Genomic DNA, 22349 nt, shown 5'->3' with positions numbered 1-22349 from the left:
GAGGGGCAGACCTCACGTTCCTTTAAGTTAAGGATATCACAACATTTAAGTGATATCAGATGTGCTAGGTATACAAATGCTCTGTATAAACATTGTTTTAAACACCCTGCTGCTAGATTTTTTTACTACTATTGATAGAATTTTACAGAAAAATATGTCTCAAGATGCATTACACTCCCTTTTGAATTATAAGGAATGGAAGTGGATAATTAGGTTAGGTGCCTTATTTCCTCCAGGCATCAAAGAACAACTATGAATATTTTTACCAATAAAAAATGTTTTATATTGGTAGTAGAAATATTTATGTGGATTAGACCTTATATCCATTTATAAATATAAACATCATAAGATATAAATGAGTTGTTGGACAAAAAGCACATTAATATTGAAATATGGTCTGGAATAAATGTGGGTCAAACTTTTTATCATCATTTATGTAAGGCTATATGAGATAATTATGCTTTATGTTGCATAATAATTTTTTGTAAAGTTCTGTGTCTTTTTAAGAAAATGTATTTGCAACTAATGAGCAGTTAGGAACAACTGATTTTCTGGTTCATGGGGGCTGATTGGGATTAGTATTTTTATGTGAAGGTTTGATGGATTTTATTAGAACTGATGAAGGCTGTTAGCTGAAACCGGTATGCTTTATACACTTTTTGGTGTTTGGATTTATTATTTTTTTCCAGAATGATACAATAAACTAAGAGTCTCAGAATCTTTTTTCCATTTTTCATTTTTAATTATTAAGAGAGCCTTTAAGAGTGCTAGCTGGTGTATTTTGTGTATTTCAAGTGTATGGGTTCTATCGGTGAGCCAATTGTCAACCCACCTAATGATATAAGGGAAGATACCTAGTATTTTAATTTCTCCAAATCTTTTGGGTTTCTAATACCATTAGGGAAATGGAACTCAAAGTACGATTAAAGTTCATGATATTAGTATTGTTTCACTCTTTGATGTCAGCCAGTAGTGATCTTCACAGCACCTGCAATGTGCCCAGTAATGACTCCTTCTGCAGTTCATATGGAGTTATAGGTTTGTTTGTTTGTGTCTTTCCGCTTTTCCTGGTTAGGGGTCGCCACAGCGGAACTCCAGTCCCCTAATGATTGGCAGTTGTTTTTTACATACCGGCTTGCCAAGCCTGACGCACAACCTGCAATGAAGGTACACCCATTTACGCATGTCTCCACGCAGAAGATGCCCTAGCTGAGAATCGAACCAGACAGCGTCTTACTGTGAGGCGACAATGCTACCGCAGCGCCACCACCGCAGGTATATGGAGTTATATGTATAGGTAACATATCCAAATACAACTGTTGACTCTTTTTTATAAGACCTGTTGCTCCTACTACAGTACAGTTTTAACTGTTACACTTAACAGAACTCTGTACTTACAGGTAGCTGACTTTAGGACCCTGGAAACTCCTGACTGGTCCCACCCTGCCCCCATAACCCACCCGCCCCTTCTATATCCACATTTATTAGGTTCTAAATCCCACCCCTCTTCATCTCTGACCAATCATAGCCCCCCAGCAATTAATATACCTCCTCCCACAATTCCAGCTAATCACCAATTTACTAGCTCCTATAATTCCAGCTAATCACCAATTTACTAGCTGGCCCTCATAACCCCGCACATATTAGCCATCCTCCTCTACTATTTGGGCAAAATAATTAAGTCTATCATCCCAACTCTACTTCTCCTACTGATTCCTTATCTCTCATCATGGTATGAAAACCAAACACTACTGGGTATTCACTTCCCAAATGCCCACACCTGCTCTCATCAAACTCCTCCTTTCAATCTGATCTCACCTGTAAACTGTACCATTACAATACCAAGCTCCAATATTGTGTATCTCACTCAGCACCACCTCAAAGTAACCACTACAAAATCTGGTCTGAAGATACTAAGTAAACTTCTACAACTCTTTGACCATCTGAAAGCAAGTATTACCAAAGATGGTGATATTCACCCCAACCCAGGCCCATCCATTGATTCAGACTCTGTCACCCCTATCTTAACTCATAAATCCTCTAGCTCCCTCCTCATCCTCCATCTTAATCTAAGAAGTATAAATAACAAGATACATAATCTACATGCTATGATAGCCACTCACCTCCCAGACATCATGTGTCTATCAGAAACATGGCTCAAACCATCCACTAAGGATGAAGAAATTCTTCCACCTGGATACAACATACTCAGGGTTGATCGGATAAAAAAAAAAGGTGGTGGGATTGCAGTAATGTTTAGAAATACCCTGAACATCATTATGAATCCAATACAACCCCCCAAGGTCTCTAATATGGAACTAATTGCCCTAAAAATATGCCTTAACAATCAAAAGAGTATCAATCTTATTGTAGTCTACATCCCACCAGGGAAAAACTTAGAAACTGTGGAACAAACCCTAAGCTGGCTTACCTCAAACTACCCTCAAGAAACAATTGTGCTAGGGGACTTCAACCTTGACTGGTCACAGTACTCTGACCAGTTGAATCCCCTGCCCATTAACCTATATGGCTTCTCCCAAAATATAAAATCTCCCACAAGAATAGGTAATTCTCAACAAAAACAAAGCGTCATTGACTGGATTCTCACCAATAAAGACACAACTAACTATACCACAGGGACCCTCCCAAATGACCTTAGTGACCACCTTATCACCTTCATCACAAAACATAAACTGACGAGCACAAACCTTCCCATCTATAAGCTAGTTAGAAACAAGAAGAAATTTGTTCTTGAACAATTTCTAGCAGAACTTAAATCCTGTAACTGGTCCATGCTAAAAACACTCCCCATTGACGAGAGTGTTACATACTTTAATGACACCTTCCTCAAAATATTGGACTCTCATGCACCTAACCGATCCATCAGAGCCAAAACAAGGATTGCACCTTGGCTAACTAAAGATACCAAAACTAAAATTAAGCTTAGAGACCAGGCCTGGGCAAAGTGGCGTACCACCAAAGAACCCCGAGATCACATCAAATTTCAGCAGCTTAGAAACTCAACAAAAGCAGATACTACCCGAGATAAAAAGAATTATCTCCATCATCTTCAGGACAAGCACCAAAACAATCCAAAGATGTTTTGGGCAGGTTTTAATATCCTCCTTTATTCTGGGAAATCAACTACCCCCACCCCAGAAAAACTTATAGGTAAAGATCCTGAAGTAATAGCTAACTCCTTTAACTCTTTCTTCACTGAGACCGTTCAGGCACTAGCCAGTCAGTTACCTACTTCTTCTACCTCCTTAACCAGTCCTACTGGAAAAAATATTCCCGCCTTTAGTCTTCAACCAATCTCCACCTCCTATATTAGAACTCTATTAAAGAAACTCAAACCATCCTCCCTATCGGCTGATAGTCTCCCAGCCGAATATCTACAACTAGCATCTGACGTAATTGCCTACCCCATCTCAATCCTGATAAATAGAACTATCACTGAGGCTACCATTCCTTCAATCTGGAAAATATCATACGTCATACCACTTCATAAGGGAGGCGTCTCCACAGAAACATCGAACTATAGACCTATAGCAATATTGTCACCTATAGCAAAAATTATGGAAAGGTGTGCTCACAAGCAACTCCTACACTACCTTACCCTAAATAATCTTCTGTCAATAACTCAACATGGGTTCATCATAGTACTACCACTGCCCTCCTTTCCTTTGTTGATTCAGTTAACAACAATCGGAACAATACATTAATCACTTCTGCTCTCTTTCTTGACCTGTCAAAAGCCTTTGACATGGTCAATCACCAACTACTGCTCCACACCCTTAAAACCCTTCACCTTGATAACCTAGCCCTACGTTGGTTTAATTCTTACCTTTCCGGTAGACAACAAGCAGTCCAGTGGCAAAGCACACTATCTCATTTGCTACCAAATACCATTGGAGTTCCCCAAGGCTCTATACTTGGCCCCCTTCTCTTCTCTGTATTCATAAACGACCTACACTCAGTCATCCCCAATGCCACCTGCATTCAATATGCAGATGACTCCACACTGATCTGTTCTGATGTCTCTCTCCTTAATCTCCAAGTAGTCACCCAACACTGTTTTGCGGCAGTTGAAAAATGGTTCTCTGAACGGAAACTCATCCTAAATCCCATAAAAACTAAGCTACTTCTTATCTTCCCCACTTCTGGAACCCCCATAGGCCTATATCCACCACATTCTAATAATATGATCTTTCATGTTCAATCCAACAACGGAACCATCATCGAGCCTGTCACCAATACCAAACTACTAGGTGTTACTATTGACCACAAACTCAAATTCGATGTTCACATTAGTCAAACGATTAAAACAGTAAACAAGAAACTAGGTTCCTTGTACAGAATCAAGAACTTTCTAATACCAAACTAACTATAGCACGGTCACATCTTCTCTCCACCCTTCTGTATGCCTCCCCTGTCCTATCCTTCCTCAATAAAAATGAGCTCAACAAACTGTCAGTTGTCTATAACCATATCGCTAGATTTGTCACTGGCTCACCTTACCGTACTCATCACTGCCACAATTTAAAAAAACTTGAATGGTTAGAATTACCTAACCTTCTTAAATTCAACCAACTTACGGAAGCATTTAAAATAATTAAGGAACCAGAAAAAAAACCCTCTCTGAACAAACTTCTGACCCCCTACTCCAACCTTAACTGCCTCCGATCTTCTAAAAGCGTCCTTGTACATACCATGAAATCAAATAACTCAGGAGGTGATGCTATCTACGCAAATTCTATTGGAAGGCTCTGGAATTCCCTTCCTAATAACCTAAGACTGACAACTTCCCTCAGCCAGTTTAAAACCAGTCTCAAGTCTCTACTTAAGTCCCACTGGCTATGCCCTTGTTACAATCCTGGCTGACCTGTAACTCCCTACCACTCACACACAGTTATCTAAAGGATTCCTCGCCTTAAATCTCTTTAGATCCCTTTAAACCTATTCTCCAAACACGTTTGTCCCTCATTGACTGTCCCCCTCGTATAACCATAGAAATGACCTATTTAAGATCTTATATCCTTCTCCCTGGTATCTTAAGCTCAAACCTCATTACTTATTACCTACCTGTATATCTATGTATTTACCTATCATGTATTTGTGCTATTGAATATTGAATATAGTGTATTTGTTAATAAGTACCTCTGAATTCTGTATACTATTACTGTGCTTATGTTGTTTAATGTTGTGTTTAATGTTTCTTCTCATATGTGGAGCTTTTCTCCCCGGGTCTCTGCTGAAAAGGGATATGTATCCAGTTGGACTAACCAGGTAAACAAATGTAAAATAAAAATAAATAAAATAAAATACTACTACTGGAAATATCTGGGTATCTTTCTTCCACATTGCTCTCGTTTCTGCCTGCAAATCCTGATATTTTATGAATTTGTGTGTCTCTCTCTATGCAAGACACTGTAGTCACTGGGTGTGGTGATTTCAATGAGCAATGCTAATTTTGTCTTCTTTTCTTGGACCACTATATCTGCTTTTCTAGCATCTGTCTTTTGAACTGCTGGTAATGGATGATCCCACGTGATGTAACTTCTTCATTTTCTGTGATGCTTTGTGGCTTATGTTTCCATCATTTTTCAGCCTCTTCAGTACCATAATGTTTGCACAATCCCCAGTGCAATAGTCTCGCCACATTATTATGCCTTTCATTATACAGTCCTTCTGTCATTAGTATGCTGCAAGCAGCAATGAGGTGTCCGACTGTTTCCAATTTGGTTTTACAAAATTAGAAGTTATGTACTCACCATAACGTTCCATCTGAGTAGGTGTATTCATTTGTCTGCAACCTGTGGGTTATGGATCCGATATCGGATCCGAACCGGCATGGTTTTCCAGCTATGGATCCAAGCTCTCAGCTCCTCCCCTCACCCATAATGCCCTGCTCTACCCTCATGACCTCAGATCGAGTTTGCCAAAGCAACAACACCCTGAAAAGGGTAACATAGAATATGCAGGAAACTGAAAGGCCAGGGCAGACAAATGAATACACCTACTCAGATGGAACGTTATGGTGAGTACATAACTTCTAAATCTGAAGTAGGATATTCATTTGTCTGCAACCTGTGGGACAGAGTCCCCAGCTACCTGAATCTTGGGCGGCCATCATGGAAGGATATTCCGAGCACCGGAGCCAAAGGATGCTCTACCCCTAGATGCAAGATCCAACTTATAGTGGGAAATAAAAGTATGAGATGAAGCCCACGTGGCTGCTGCACAAATATCATCTAGAGGAATCCTAGCCTTGAAGGCTGCCGAGGTAGATACTGACCGGGTTGAATGGGCATGAACACCCATCCTGAAGCTTGATAAGCCAATAAGATACATTGTGAAATCCAGCGGACAGAGAAACTTTAGAAATTGGCTTGCCCAAATTGAATTTTGCAAAGGAAATAAACAACTGGTCGGATTGCCTATGACTGTTCAGATAAAATCTAAGTTGCCTGTGAACATCTAATGAATGGTGCTTATATTCGCCTTTGTTTTCATATTTAGGGAAGAAAACAGGGAGGTTAATGGACTGATTGATGTTTGCTTCAGAAGCGACTTTAGGAAGAAAGGACGGGTTGGTCCTGAGGTAGACATGAAATACCAAGTAAGGAGGTTTAGCTGATAATGCTTGAAGCTCAGAAACTCTCTTGGCCGATGTAATGGCTACCAAAAAGGCTGTCTTGTAGGACAAGAATTTGAGATCCACGGTCAAGGCCTGTAGAACCAGAGAGAGGTCCCAAGGAGGAACCGCTTGTTTTATAGGGGGCCTGAGAAGAAAAGTACCTTTAAGGAAAATTTTACACAATTTGGCTGACATAAGAGGATTAGAGTCATGGCCAATGTGATAATGAGAAATTGCCAGTTGTACTTTGACTGTGGAACTGCTGGCACCATCGTTAAAGAGAGTGGTTAGAAATTCAAGCACTAATGGAAGAGGAAGCGTGAAGGGATTTAGGCCACAAAGAAAAACATTTCCACTTGCTGCGGTAAACCTTTCTAGTGGATGGTTTATGAGCTGCCACCAAAATTGCCTTAACAGGTGACGAAATACCGAGAGTCCTGATCAAGAGTGGAACTGGAGCAGCCAAGCGGTCAGCTTCAGGTTGTCCAGATTCGGAGGAGGTATGCAGGATGGATGGGATATCAGATCCGGGATGGGATCTAGAATCCAAGGAGGATTCACCGAGTGAGACCTTAGGAAGGGGAACCAGATCTGTCGAGGCCAAACGGAGCAATGAGAATCATTCTGCAACCCACCCGAGAGGCTTTCTGAAGAACTTGGAGCATCAGAGGCAAGGGTGGATAAGCATACAGAAGACCGGGTGGCCAAGCATGCACCATCTCTTGGGGAACCTCCGGGAGGTATCAGAGCGAAAAACTGTCGACTTGGTGTTTGAGGGAGAGGCAAAAGATCGCATGAAGGAGTTCCCCAATATGGACAATTGAGAGACCACTCGTAAGGGGTCAGAATGGTGCGACTGAGCTTGTCCGCTAGGATGTTGGACCGACCCGAATGTGCATTGCTATTAGAAAGCGGTTGGTGGAGATTGCCCATTCCCAAACTCTCATGGCTTCTCGACAAAGAGGGTAAGACCTTGTTCCCTTGCTTGTTGATGTACCAGACCACAGACATGTTGTCCGATTGAATCGCAATTGTTCCCAAGGGAAGAAAGTCCTGAAGTGCTAGCAACGCTAAGAGCACTGCTCTCATCTCTAGAACATTGATATGCAGTAAGGTCTCTGAAGGCATCCGTGGTCACCGGAAGCCACCACAAGAGGAAGCCTTGCTGATCGCAATGGGATGATGCATGGGAGAGCAAGGTATGACCACTGTACTAAGAGCGTCCACTGTAGAAATATTGAGCCTGGCAAGAGGAAGAAGTGCTATAGCAGATGCCATGGACCCTAGAGCCCTCAGGACCAACTCCACCGGAACAGAACTTGAGTGGAGAATGGCCCGCACCTGGAGCTGCAGATTTTGAACTCTGTCCGCAGTGAGGAAGGAACTCCTTGTGTCTAGCCTGGCCCCTATAAAAGCTAAGAGCTGTGGGTTGGATTTCTTTATATTTATTGTGTTGCCCAGAAAAGGAGCAAGATGGAGAAAGGAGTCTCGCCAATAAAAGTAGATGCCTTGTTGGGTAAGAAGCCAGTCGTCCAGGTAGGGAAACACCTGCACCCCCTGAAGCCTCAGGTGGGCCGCTACCACTGCTAATTCTTTGGTGAACACCCTGGGTGCTGTGGTGAGACCAAAGGGAAGGACCCGAACTGGTAGTGACTGGCTCCCAGCCGAAGCGGAGGAACCTCCTGAGCGCCTGTCCATCAGGATGTGGTCCTTGAGGTCTATCGAGCACATCCAGTGATTTTCTCCCAGAAGGGGGAGAATAGATTGCAGAGTGACCATTCGGAATTTTTCTTTGGGGACTGCCAGATTCAAGAGAGAGAGGTCTAGGATTGGTCTTAGTTCCCCGTCTTCTTTGGCACTAAAAGAACCTGGAGTAGAACCCTGATCCGATCTGGTCTGGGGGGACGGGCTGGATGGCTCTTTTCTTTAGCAGATGGCCAATTTCTGCCAAAGCGGCCTCCCGTTGACCGGGTGGGACGTCTGGGATGGACTTCAACTTTGGAAGGTGAAGGAAAGGGATGCGATATCCTCTGGATATGATTTGGAGAACCCAGCGGTCTGATGTTATGGACTCCCATGCCACTAGGTGCCCGAACATCCCGACTGCCTCCAGAGTGGAGCAGTCGGGCAACCCTCAGGTCAGAGAAAGGTTCCCTGGACCAAGTTTCTGGGAGCCCCTCTGCCTCTAGGGCGGCGTCCTCCCTGTCCTCCTCTGCCACGGAAGGACTGGTTGTCCGGAGCAGGCTGGGACTACTTCGGAACCACATCTTCTTCTGACCCTTTTGGTTCCTAGAGTAGGGCCTCTGGGGTGCAGAGAAGCGGATTCCGATGGCAGACAGCGCCTTCCGTCCTTCTCGCTCTGGGTCAACGCCGAACGGTTTTGCCAAAGAGAGCAGAACCATCAAAATGACGCTTTGAAGGGCTCAGAAAGCCAGGCCTGACGTCTAGTGACTAGGCCTGTCCCGAGGTATTAGTAACTGACCTGAGAGTGGCCATACGGGTGGAGTGCAGAACCCTGTCCTCCTCCGAAATGGACTCTGGGGAGATGCAGCATATTCTTTAATGAGATCTCGCTGCATCCTAATGACAAAGTAGTTCAGCAACTAAACATCCGCTTCCAAGCGGTCCATCATCGAGACTCCTTGCTCGGGATGGACTGAGGGACTCTCCTGAGCCAGTTCCAACATGGCATCTACTGGAGGCCCCTTACTCCAATGGGCACGGTCGGACGGTGGGCTAAGGATCCTATCGGGCCTCTTAGGAATTGGCTCCACGGTGTCCGGTTCCTTCCACGCCCTGGTGGTAATGAGGTCCACCAGGGGTCGGCAGGAGGGACACCCAAGAGGTAGATGGGCCCGCTTCAAATGCCTCCAAGAACACGGACTCGCCCAAGGAAGACTTGGGGGCAGACCACCCCCTTATATTTCCATGATGTCTCCAAATGAGACATCCTCGGGGTGACCGTGGGGAGCCTTCCTTCCTCCAAGTCCGTGTCTTCTGTGAGAGACGGGGGAGTCAATGTGCCTCCTTAGGGACATCCTCTGGGGGCTGTCAGTGGAGTCCTCGCAAGCAGCAACTTGTTCCACCGGAGCAATTGGGGGCACAGAAGCGTGCCGTCCCAAGGGCCGGATGGTGGAAGCCTGGCCCAGTGTAGAGGGGTCGGAGACCCTCAACAGGGCCCTCTCCACTACATCAAGAGTGGATCGAGAGCGCGCCGCGGATCCGAAGGGACGAACGCGCTCCGACACAGATGGCGAGCACTGATCCCCAGATCCCAGGCTCCCAGGTCGGATCCGATGCACTCGAGGGCTCGAACCCGGATAGCGGGTCGGAGAAGGAGCAATAGGTTTGAAAATCTGCATCTGGGCCTGGATGAATCTTCTCATCATCCGGTCCAGATCAGCATCCAGATCTCGACGAGGCTACTGAGGTAGGCCTGGAGTGCCTCCTCGATAGCCTCGACGGAGATCGGGTCTCCTCCTCCTCAGGACCGTCCTTTTCCTAGCATCAACCAGAAACGGGAGGTTGAGTCCCAGGAGGAGGAGGGGCACAAATGGAGCATCCAGATGTGAGGTGTTCAACCCCAGAGAAAATATAGATTTGGGCTGTTCAGCCATCCCAATCTATAAACAAGCTACTAAACTAAAGTAACTAAAACAAAATACACACACAGGCCCAACACACACACACTACACCAACAGCGAGGAGGGAGAAAAATACTTAAATTAACTCTAAAGTAAAATATCAAAGAGGGATACCTAAATTTTCACACAAAAAATGAATAAAAAACTTCAAAATTCTGTATTAACAGTTAGAAAAACTAGCACTTAGCTGAGAGCTATAGAAACCAATCCAGTCACCATGAGATCTGAGGTCATGAGGGTAGAGCAGGGCATTATGGGTGAGGGAGGAGCTGAGAGCTTGGATCCATAGCTGGAAAAATCCATAACCCACAGGTTGCAGACAAATGAATATCCTACTTCAGATCCTACATTTGTCCCACATGTTCAATGGACTTTGTAAACCAATGTGTAAGCATCCCACTGTCTTGGGCTGCCAATATTAACCTTTCATCTTTTGGTTTGAATTTGCCTTTCCTCAACCATTCCTGCATTCATTCATGATCAGCAGAGGTTCTTCCAGAAGTTTTCTATACTTGCAACTATATTTATGCATTTTCCACACTTCTTGCCTTCTCATCTGGGCCTTCACCTTATATTCTTTCTTTTGTTTTTTGGCACATTCAGTTGCTCCCTGATTTTTATCTACTTCTAGGTCGAATTCCATTCCTGCTTGACGCTAATATGCTTCTGCTAGAGTAAGCAGAGAAGTCATCTTAGATTTATTCTCCTTATGCTTCAAACTTTCACTACATTTGGGTCTCGTGAGGTCAGCAGATATGTGTGCAGTCCCTCAATTGCAGATCTATACATATAATCGATTTTAAGGAGGCCTATCCCTCCTTTGGAGTGCAGAATATATATAATCGTGGTATGCACTGATTTTATAAATCATTTGTTGAGCATGAAGCATCCTTCTTGCATTCCTATCTAATCTATCCAATACATTTTGGGGCCAATCAATCACTCCAAAACTGTAAGTTAGGACAGGAAGAGCAAATTGGTTTATAGCCTGGATTTTGTTCTAGATGTCAGTGCTGTTTTCAGGATTAATTTAAGTCTTCTAAAGTTGATCCATCATCAGTTCCCAAATATTAATACACTCCTTCTTGCTCAAGTTCTTTGTTCAAGATACCTAGCTGGGTGAGTTTTTCAATGATGCCTGAGTGAGGTATAGTGTCAAAAGCCTTGGCTAAGTCTACGTAGGCTGTATGCACAGATTTCCCCTCATCCAGGGCCTTGGTGACTGTCTCGAAGAAGTCCACCAAGTTTAACAGGCATGATCTTCCTTTGACAAATCCAAACTGAGTAGGGTCAAGTGTTTTGAGATTACCTATATCTTTGTTGATAAGGTCCATGATGATTTGCTCCATGGCCTTGCAGATGAGGCTAGTCAGGCTAATAGGTCTATAGTTCCCAGGGTTAGTGGACGCACCACATTCAGTTTAGATGAAGCTGGTGCTTAGACTATGACTGAAAAAGAGTACCCAATGGTGTTGCTAATTCTTGTTGGAACCCATATAGGACACAGCCAGGGCTGTTAATCTGGTCCAGTAAATGCTGTGTTTTTTGGCCTTGGAGAGGACATTTAAGACCTGATCTTTAGAGATACAAGGTAGGAGACAGGTGACAGGTGACAGTGATGTCATGGGGTACATGTGGTGGGGACATGGGAGTGAAGTTTTCATAGAACCTGTTGGCTAATGGGTTAGCTATTTCCATAGGTTCAGTATATGTTGTATCATTGACTTCCACATCTGGACAAATCTGGGCCTTTCCTTTTAGGTTACAGATGTAACTAAAGAACACCTTATGATTGTCCTTAGTTGAGGAAGCTAATTTGGATTTGTAATTTGCTTTGGAGGACTTCATAAGAAGTCTGAAATGTTTGTTTAAGCTGAGGAGGGAGTGTTGCCAGTTTAGGGCCTGGTCCCTCTTACTCTTAGACAGCAATTTCTTCCTCTTATTGTAAAGCCTGTCAATGGCAGTTGTCCACCAGGCAGGTTTGCTCTTCCTTGAAAAGCTTGTTTTGGTCCTATCCAGTACAGCCTAGTCAATGCAGTTATACGGGCGTTTGTATAAAGTAGTGGTGTAGAACTCGGTATAGTTGCCTGTTCCATCTGAGGGGGGAGGTACAGTGAAGCTATTTATACCATCCCATAACAGGTTATTATCTGCTTTGGAGAAGCTTTTGTTCAGTGTAGTTGTTGCTGGGAGGGGGCGTGTCAGAAGCCTGATTTGTGGTCATATCTCACCATGGAAGACCTCACAGCGGGGGGGCTACAGTGGTTCCCCCATATTCAATAAGCCCCAGATCCAGGATGTTGGTGCCTCTTGTGGGGGTGTCAACCAACTGGTATAGGGCGTTGGAGTTAACAAAGATGAGGAACCTTTGGGCAAGTGAGTTTGAGCATTAGTAATTTATCCAGTCTATGGATGGGTAGTTGAAGTCACCCAAAACCATGGTGTTTGTATGTATCTTGATAGACTAAAGTAGATCCAAATAGCCAGAGTTGGTGTCCTGATTCATGGAGGGGGTCCTGTAGCTGGAAATGACTTCAACAGGTGTCCTATCAACAATATTACAACTATTCAAGCAACAACAATGAGCTAACTGAGCCAGGCATTTTGTGAACTCTCTTGGTGCAGTGGATAGTCCAAAGGGTACGGCAGAGAACTGATAATGTGATCCAGACACAAAAGGCCCTAAGAAATACCTAAAGTCTAGATAAATAAGGATGTGATGATATGCATCTTGTAAGTCTATTGTTACCAGGAAACTTGAAAGAGGAAAAAGAGATAACAGGTTGTGAAGTGACATCATTTTGAATTTGGGCCCTCTCACAAAAGGGTTTAAAAAAAAAGGATCAAAACTGCTCCCTAAGCATTTTCTTTTTTTGGCCCTAAGATCATACCTGAATGAACACCCCCTTTCTCACCAGGGAAGGAACTGGCTCTATCACTCCTTGGGGAAATGTGATGAAGAACAGGAGGAAACAAAAGAGTCTGATCTACAGGATGAGGAATGCCCCCTGGAAAGGAGGAATTTCCTCCAACTGTCCTCCATAACCCTGTTGAATGATTTTTAGAACCCATTTATCTGAAATAATCTGTTGCCAAAATGAAATGTAGATTCAGACTTTTGGGAAAAGAAAAGGTGCCTGGATGGGAGGGGGTCACAAGGTCTACTGAATAGTTTATCAGACTTGTTGGACTGTTCTTGGTTATGGGAGGTCTGAGACTTCTTTATAGAACTCCCTTGCCACGTCTTGTTAAACATTTATTTACCTGAAGTCTGTTTAAATTGTTTATTCTATTTCTGCCAAAATTGGATGAGTAGAAAGAAAATCCCTTGGACAATTTGGAAAAGAAGGGCTGAAAAATCTTAAGAGATTCCCTGGATCAGCTTGAGCCTTTCATCATACTTTTTCATCACCTCTCCAGCAGAGGGGCAATACACTAAATCTTTGTCTAAAGGAGAATTTAAAATCTCATTTTTTAAATCACTGCAGAGGTTCTGAGAATGCAACTAAGCAAACTTCCTTAAAAGAGTTTTAGTGGCCACGGCCCTGGAAGAAGTATAAATAAAATTATGCGCACACACGGCAAACAATGAATAGTGGTCTGTGCAACAGAAGAAACTAAGTTAGTTAAGGCAGTTTTTTCTTCACAAGTAGAAGCTGTAAACAAAAGCTTTTCACACACTTTCACAATATGTCAGAAAAATGTTTAAAACATCAGCCTGAAAATTTTAAATTCTGAGTTGCAGAAGTATACACTTTTTCCCCATACCTTTCAATAAGTTTCCCATCCTTTTTAGAAAGAACTAGTCTATCAGAAGTACCCAATAATTATGGTCAATCTATTTAGTGTATAGGGAATGTGAATTGTTCCAGTTGGCTCAAACAGATCAAAATGAAACCAATTATGTTAGCCTGCCAAGCCCAGCCACTAAAATGTCGTTATATCCCCTAGTATGGATCATGTTTTTTTAGGATCAAAACTCAATAACCAATGTGTTATCCCAGTCTTTGCACTTAAAAATTATTAACATAGGATCATAGGATCATAGGAAGTTACTAAGCTATTGACCTAGAGGTCATTTTAAGCCTAGGAATTTCATCCCAATGTAATACCATAGATACTTTAGTCAATACCCAGGATTGTATTTAATAATGATTTGACATGTCCAGCAGGTTTGTGTGTGCTATCCCCGGTAAGAATTTACAGTGCCCCATCCACTCATCCAGGTCCCTTTTAAGCAGTGTCATAGAAGTGCTCTGCTTCACCTGAATTGGCAGCCTATTCCAAAAGGGTGGCAGTCAATAGGAGACAAATCTATCCCTCCTGCACATCTTACTCAAGTCAAAGGCCAAATTTAGGTCCCTGGAATAGGTAGCTCTAGTCACTTTAGATTTACAGATGTGCAGAACATGTATTAGGTTTGGGTCGGAGATTGCTCTGCAAGCCAGGCATAAGCCTCCCTTAAGAAGTCTATACAACATTGTATATAGTAACAGGGACTTTATTTGGTCTGTGTAAGGCACGTGTTGAAGTCCCTTGATCTTCTAAGTTATAAACCCCTGAGGTCTCTCCAATTGCTGCAGGTGCTTTGCAAGGTATATGCTGAAAAGGGTGTTATACTCAATTATGGGCCTGTTCAGTGATGAGTATAAAGGGGCTATAACCTCCTTTGCTCTAGAGGAGATGCCTTTGCTAATCAAATATGCTATGTAGAAAGCCTTCCTTACTACAGTAGACACATAGTGATCAAAGTTAAGATCCCAGTCTACTTGGGATCATAGATCTCTTACCATTTTGTAGGCACATAGGGTATTTTGTTAATGTGGTAGTGTGAAGAGACATTGCTTTTACCAAAGGGAATGATGATGCATTTCTTTGCATTCAGTTTGAGAACATGAAGAAGACCCCAGCCAGTGGTCTCCGCAAGACTCTTCTGAAGTATGCTGACATCATTTGGGAATTCAGTAGTTGCACCCAGTTTGCAGTCATCTGCAAACTTGGTCAGCCACAGCCCCATCGTTTTGGCCTGAACTTCTGAGAAGGATATACCAAACAGTAGTAGGCTCAGTACTGACCCTTGTGACACCCTGCTGGTGACATGTCTGCAGGTTGATGTGGAGTTACTCACTTTGATAGTGTGCAACCTGTTTGTGAGCCAGTTGGCAACCCATCTTACAAGAAAGGGTTTTACATTCAGTTTGCTAAGTTTATTGGTTATGCCTGAGTGTGGGATTGTGTCAAAGGCCTTTAACAAGTCAAGGTATGCTGTGTGCACAGATTTTCCCTTGTCAATGGCCCTGGTTATATTTTCATAGAAATCTACCAGGCTTAAAAGTCAGGATCTGCCCTTGATGAAGATGAATTAGGTCAGATCCAGGTTTTGGAGGTCACCTATGTCTTTATTTATGAGGTCCATGATGATACATTCCTTGGCTTTACCAAAGTGACCATTTTGTTACAGGACCTAAACCGGGACACTTGATGGCCACCCCGAGAAGCCAGGTCTGCAATCCCATTCTCCCGGCCCCCATGGGAGTGGAGATAGGGCTGCCATTTCATCTCACACTGGGGCTGGCAGGTTGGCCTCCCGTCCTTCACCCAGCACTGTGGGGATGCCACTCTGTAAACGGCACCTCCCAGGAGGCAAGAGGTCATATAGCAGGAGGCTCAATGCGATGCACATTCATTGGCGCCTGGCACCATGGGTGACAGAGACTGAGGTGTGCTGCAAAATGTGCAGTGGTGGGGGACTAAGGACTATCTCCCCTGCAAGTTTGAAACCCCTAGGTACAAGGCAAAGGGGACAGCCAGTGTTATAGAAGTCAGGATGAGGGACTGGCTGAGGCTTTGCAGCCCAGCAGAGTCCCATGAGGTTGAGAAGATCCCCTGAGAGGCTCCAAGAGCATGTGCGGCACTGCATGATTTGGCAGCAGTCAGGAGATAGGTAACCCTGGAAAAGAGCTCTCTCCTGGGTAGAAGTTTAAACCTGAAGGGGGTCCAGCCTGTTGGAAGTCTGGAATGGAGAGAAAGAGGTGGAAAGTGACTGGGACAGGACAGCTGCAGCCTGCGCGAGGGGGTATGGACCATGCCTGCTCTGGGAAGGAAGTTTAGAAGCGGTAGAGAGGCAGATAGTGGCAGGGCTGGGAGAAGGGGGGTTAGGCAGAGCTCCCCACAATGGAAGTCCTTAAGGGAGTGACTGGTGGACAGCAGAAGGGCCTGGAGAGCTCCTGCCTGAGTAAAAAGGATCAGTCAGAGCTTCCCATAATGGAAGTCCTTGAGGAAGCACCTGGACAGATGGCAGAGGGGCCTGGAGAGCTTCTGCCAAGGTGAAGGCATTCAACATAACCACATAACTGATGGCATCCTTGAAAGATCTCAAAGTCCCCAGAGATGCTGTGGATGGGAAAGCAGGGGTACTCTGAAGCCTTTATGAGAGTGGAACTGCCCCTTAGCAGCTGAGGGGCAGATGGGATCAGAGGGAAGCTCCCCTGTGATGATCTGTGGGCATGAATGATCTGGCATGATTTGGCAGCCTGCAGGAGACATGGAGGTGGTGGAGTCCCTGACATGGGGGGCCACGGCTGGTGAAGGTCTCTTGGCCATGTCAAGGGGGAGTCCTTTAGGGGTCGGCCCTGACAGAACTCAGTAAGTGTGCACCAGGCAGATGGGTGTGGGGCCTGGAAAGCTCCTGCCTGCATGAGTGGGGTCAGGCAGAGCACCCCATGACAGAAGACCTGGAGGGAGTGATTGATGGATGGTGGCAGAGCATGGAAGGCTCCTGCCATGGTGAAGGCATCCAACCATACTCCATACCCAATGACATCCCCAAAAAATTGCAAAGTTCCCAGAGCTGCTCAGGATGGGAAATCAAGTGAGACTGGATGCCCCAGGAAGCCAGGTCACCATTCAGACTCAGTGCTCTAAACTGGGAAATTTCTGTGTCCCAAAGACAATGTTCGGGATTCCAGGGCAGAGACTTCCAAACCAGGACTGTCCTGGAAAAACTGGGACTGTTGGTCACTTTGGGCTTTACAGATGAAGCTCGTCAGACTTATGGGTCTACAATTCCCTGGGTCTGTTGCTAGGCTACCTTTGTGGAGGGCAATAACTGTTGCTGTTCTACATTCTGCAGGAGCAAAGCCAGTAGTTAGGCTGTGATTGAATAAGGTACTTAATGATGATGCTAGTTCATATTTTAGTTTGTTTAGAAGACAACCTGAGGTGCAGTCTGGTGCCACAGAGGTTGTGTTTTTTTTCATCAGGTAAGGCTTTAATTACCTGTTCTTCCAATATGTAAGATGGAGGGGGGGACTGAGGGCAATGTTTGTGATAAAATTGGAGGGCATAAGGGAGTGAAAAGTTCACCAAATCTGTCAGCTAGCAGGTTTGCTGTCTCTGCAGGATGTGTGTGTGTGTGTGTGTGTGTGTGTGTGTGTGTGTGTGTGTGTGTGTGTGTGTGTGTGTGTGTGTGTGTGTGTGTGTGTGTGTGTGTGTGATACTGTTAGTCACTAGTTCAGCACATGCTTGAGCCCTATATTTTAAGCTATGTCCATTGCTGAAAAAGGCCTTATGATTATCATTGGCTGTGATTGCTAAGTTTTTCTCAAAGCTACCTTTAGAGGATTTAAGTGTTGTCTTATTTGCCTGTTGAGGCTGAGCAAAGTGCTTTTCCATTGTTGGGGCCTTGCTTTAGTTTTCTTAGAAAGCAACTTTTTGCATTTGTTGTAAAGTTTGTTGATGCTGGATGTCCACCAGGGGGGCATTTTTTACTTGAAAATTTCGCTTTGATTCACCCTGGAACAGCTGAGTCTATACACTTACACAAGTGATTGTACAGGGGTTTAGTGTAAGCTTTGGTGTAGTCACCACTTCCAGCTGGGATGGGGCTTGAAATGCAGTTAAACCTTCCCCTAGACGGGTATAGTTTGGTGAAGAAGGTTAGCCTGACTTCACCCTTTGTGAGTTCTAGTGTTAGTGCCAGTTCGAAGGCGACTGATTTGTGGTCAGATTTAACTAATTATGGTCAGACAGTTGCGGTGGTGCATCTGTTTGTCATGTTAGTGAGGACCAGATCTAGTATGTTTGTTCCTGTTGTTGGGGTTTGAACAATTTGTTCCAGAGCATTTGGGTTAACAAAGTCAAGGAAAATCTTTTGTACTAGTGAGTTAGGACTAGATTAGGTTTCCCAGTTGATGGTGGGATAATTGAAATCCCGGATGACCAGAGTGTTTGGCAATATTTGGATTTACTCCAGTTTGGTCAAGTAGGCCTCATGCACACCATGATCCATGCAGGGGGATCTATAACTAGTTATGACTTGAATGAGGTCTTACCCACAGTAATCTGAACATGGGGTAGCTCCATGGAGTTGTCCAGTCTAACTTGTTGGGAGGTGAATTTATCTCTAATATAGATAGAAACACCATCTCCTTTGGTTCTCACACATTCGTTTTGCAGTCTGAAGGTGTGGAAGCCATTGCAGTCTTGCAAGGCTGGGGTACTCTCTGAGTCCTTAAACCAGATTTCTGTGAATGCACAGACATCTACATCCTCCAGTGACAGAAGTGCTTCCAGAGTCTGCAGTTTTTGATTTAAGTTCCTAGCGTTTAGCAGCATAACCCTTATTTCGTTATGATTGGCAATTTTCACATCAGCAATTTTGTTTTTGAGACCTTGAATAAAAATGGCACTGTGGGGGAGGCAACAGCCTTTACCAGCAGCCAAAGCCTAGTGGTGCCAGGTGCAAACTGTCTCTTGCAAAACAGCAAGGTTTGTCACCAATGTCATCCCAGGCTGACAGAAACTGTTTCCCCTTTGAATGACACCAAAAACTTAGCCAATTATTGAAATTGATCATGTTTTGTTTATACTGTGGCCTCATTCTAGTTGAGGATAATATGCTGCTCAAGGGTAGGGACATACCAGCCTGGGACACATACTCAGTGAGCTCAGGCATGCCTCTCTTCATATAGTCCACTGCAGCACATCTCAGGTTGCTCACTTCCAGACTCATAATCATACTTGTTGCTGAGATACCTGAGTGCATGCATTATCTGACAAATACTGGCACCGGACATGCAGCTGATTGTGACTTTCTCCATGTCTAACCTGGTAAGTGGGACATCTGTGTGTCTCGCTATGGTGTTTCTGACAAGAAAATTTGGTTTTTGAGTGTTGTACCTTACATGCTTGGTATGTGAGACAACAGTTTTGCTGTGTCTTGGGTACTGTGGAAACTGTTTAGTTGTAGCAGTCTTTTTGTTTTGGGGATCTCTGGTGTTTTCATAAGTTTTTGACAGTTTTATAATTTTAAAGTTAATAACAGTAAAAACAGTTTCTTTAGTAAATCAGTGGATAAATAATTAGTCCTGAAGCATTAGATGAGATTCTTGCAATCCTTTCTTTATTTCTTAGTAATACAGGCAGATGAGCTCTGAGAGCTGTGTATGAAAAAAAAAATAGGATGCCAATTAACATTTATTGACCTAGGATGGGGACGTGTGGGCAGTGGTCTACCTTGCAGGCATGTTGATGATGATGCGGCACTCTCTGAGAAGGATGACTAGTCTAGCAATAATCCCTGCCCTTCTATATAGGTCACAAAAAAAAAAAAACACAACAGAATCTGCAATGAACCAATGCTGGGACCCAGTCTGAATATTAGCATGGGCTATAGTGTACGTATGTGCTTTCTCTTAGAATGCTTCATCAGATCTGCCTGAAGATCTTTTATTCTGAGGGGTGGGGGTTAGGTGCCGAACAATGGATGCTGAATCCAGAATCACTATGCTACACTATGCAGCATTAAAAACAAAACTGAGCAATACCTAGGGTCCAAATCTGTATGTTCCTTAGGGCTTACATTTTATTAATATCAATGGGGAAGTTGCCCAGCCAGTGAGGGACAAGCAAGTCATTAAACTGGAACTTAAAATGGGAGCAACCGTCAACAGGCAGCAGTCCTGCTGTTTAGGTTAATCCAAGCCTGAGTTCATGGCTCTTGAGAGGGAACCTAATGCTCTCCCTAATTCTAATCCCTCCTCTCTAATCCTAATCTCCCTCTCTTCTGACACCACACATAATTCTCCCACTTTCATACTCACCCCCATCCCTACTAGCCTATAAAATAACTACCCCTCTAGCTAAAACCTTGCCATAATACACCAGATAATTTACCCTCATCATTCCTCAAATTATCAGCCAACAATTTATCCCTGCCAATCTCCATTCTAATAAACAGATCCATACAAGAATCCTATGTCCCTTCAATTTGGAAATATGCCTTCATTATTCCACTCCACAAGGGAGGTAAAATATTGACTTTACCTACTTCAGGCCCATTGCCGGCCTTTCTCCACTCTCAGAAATCCTTGAAAAATGTATTCATGCACAACTCATGCCTTACCTAACTCACAGTAACCTCCTTGCCCCAGGTCTATATTATATTATCGCACGCCTACAAAAGCGAATGATAAATAATCGACCCCATGTAAGTGAAAGCTTACAATGTCAAAACCTCAGAACAGCAATTTTTTTTCCAAGGGAAAAAAATCGCTGTTCCAAACACTTAACACTTAAAAACATTACATAATATGGGGAGCTTTGCCCACCCCACCCCCTACTTAAATATACCAATTCCGAGATCGCACTACGGTGCTAAAAATGGCAAAGTAATGAAAGCGGCCAAGCGAATTCTTTTCCAGGGAAAGAATTCACTGAAAAGCCGCTTTGCTATTTTGCCTTTTTTCTCTTTTCAGTTCGATTAAGTCACATTAGACAAACTGTGTCTGTGATCTGGTAATAGGAACCCCTTGCCCCCACCCAACACAGTTTCCATCCAGGTCACAGTGCCATCACTGCCCTTCTCTCCTTCCTAAAATGAATCAATCTTGTTTGTGACTCTGGCAAACTCATATCAGTCCTTTTCCTTAACCTATCCAAAGCCTTTGACACCATTTCCCACCCCATTCTCCTGTCCCAACTCTCCCATCTCAACCTATCCCCTTCTGCAACATCCTGGTTCTCTAGCTGACTCTCTGAAAGGCTGCAGGCTGTAAAATGGAAATCATCTACATACCCCTTCCTGCAAATCACCACCAGCGTTCCACAAAGCTTCATCCTCACCTCCCCTACTTTTCAACATATTCATAAATAACTTTCACCACCCCATCCCTGAGTTCTCCTTAATCCAGTATGCAGAAGACTCTACCATCATCTGCACTGCTGACTCCTCTTCGACCTGAAACTAAAGACCCAATCTGCTTTCACTAAAACTGAACATTGGATGCATAACACCCTTCTTGTCCCAAATATAAATAAAACAAAACTAATGATCTTTACTCCATCCAGAAGCTCAGTAATTGATAACACCTCCTTGTCGATAATTAGAAAAAATAACTCCCCCATTGAGATTGTGCCTCACACCAAACTCCTAGGTATCATCATTGATGAACATCTGAAATTTGACATCCATATTCTAACAGCCATAAAAAAACACCAAAAACTAGGACTCTTATACCAGCACAACCTCTACCTGACTTCCTCCACCAGGAAGACTTTAGCCTCCACCTGCCTTCTCCCCTCTTTAATTCATGGTGCCCCCCTACTCACCAACCTCCAGCTTGGCTTACAATCCAAAGTGGATTCCTGCTACAATAAAATCTGCAAGTTCGCAACTAACTCCAAAACCTCACTCCATCATTGCTACTCCCACCATTCTCTGCAGTGGCTAGAACTTCCTAATTACCAGAACTTTCTACAGCTCGCCACTGCCCAAAAACTTGTGTTCAAGCCATCCAGCTGCCCCACGCTCTCCTACTCCTTAACCATCTACATACCCAACTGCTCACTCTGATCACAAAATCAAAATCCCTTACATATTCACAAACTTTCCCAGCCCCCTGGACAATTTTTGCTGTCTTACTCCATAGCCAAACTATTGGACCCCCACCATTCATAATACTCCTAACCACACCAGCTTCAAATCCCTACTACACTCCTACCTGTCATCAAATTGGATATGTTCCTGTTCAACTCCTACTTGATTCCCCCCACTACCGTTCATT

General features: G+C 43.8%; 1 protein-coding gene across 1 annotated transcript in view; it reads right to left on the bottom strand.

Annotated features, from left to right (window-relative positions):
• The window catches only part of LOC122816569 (ephrin type-A receptor 7-like), a 2140039-nt gene that overhangs the window by 895673 nt on the left and 1222017 nt on the right, over positions 1 to 22349 (bottom strand). The gene's annotated exons all lie outside the window — the stretch shown is intronic.

This window comes from Protopterus annectens, chromosome 1.part1 (assembly GCF_019279795.1).
Source record: "Protopterus annectens isolate FY-2018-M chromosome 1.part1, PAN1.0, whole genome shotgun sequence".
Taxonomy (NCBI): domain Eukaryota; kingdom Metazoa; phylum Chordata; order Ceratodontiformes; family Protopteridae; genus Protopterus; species Protopterus annectens.
This window is presented reverse-complemented; position numbering and strand designations above follow the sequence as displayed.